This window comes from Charadrius vociferus, unplaced genomic scaffold, assembly GCF_000708025.1.
Source record: "Charadrius vociferus isolate BGI_N301 unplaced genomic scaffold, ASM70802v2 scaffold1578, whole genome shotgun sequence".
NCBI classification, from domain to species: domain Eukaryota; kingdom Metazoa; phylum Chordata; class Aves; order Charadriiformes; family Charadriidae; genus Charadrius; species Charadrius vociferus.
The window spans coordinates 691,357-691,806 of record NW_009649704.1 but is presented as its reverse complement, the minus strand read 5'-3'; the positions used below and the strand labels follow the sequence as shown (position 1 = coordinate 691,806).

General features: G+C 65.3%; 1 protein-coding gene across 1 annotated transcript in view; it reads left to right on the top strand.

Moving 5' to 3' along the window:
• Positions 1 to 450, top strand: part of RIMS3 (regulating synaptic membrane exocytosis 3) — a 15,910-nt gene that overhangs the window by 13,520 nt on the left and 1,940 nt on the right. The window lies entirely within an intron of this gene.

Below are 450 nucleotides of genomic sequence, written 5' to 3'. Positions count from 1 at the left end.
GAGGGAAAGGGGCTGCGGGGGGCAAAGGGGCTGCACGATCCTGCGCAGGGCCCCGGCTCCGGGGACGGGCTCGATCCTGGCAGCGTCCCTCGCTGCCGAGCACGTGCCGGGTGGGTGCATGGCTTGCGGGCGCCCTCGCCTTCCCCGCTGCTCCCGCTGCCGGCTCCGCGAGGGGAGGGAATGACATGCCGGGCTCAGGGCAGGACACCCGCTGCAGGAAGCAGCACCTCTGCCTTTTCCTGAGGCCTTTTTTGTCCCTCTGCTGCGCATCGGCTCCTCCGAGCATCCCGCTGCAGAGGGGACCCAACAAAACCACATTTGGTTCCGTTTTTCCCTTTTAAAGCCAAAACGGCTACAAAAAGTTGTGCCCTAAGTCTGAATTTGCAGCCAGCAGTAGCGTGTCCTCGGCTGCTCCCAGAGCACACCGCCGGGGCTGCCCCGTGTCCTGCT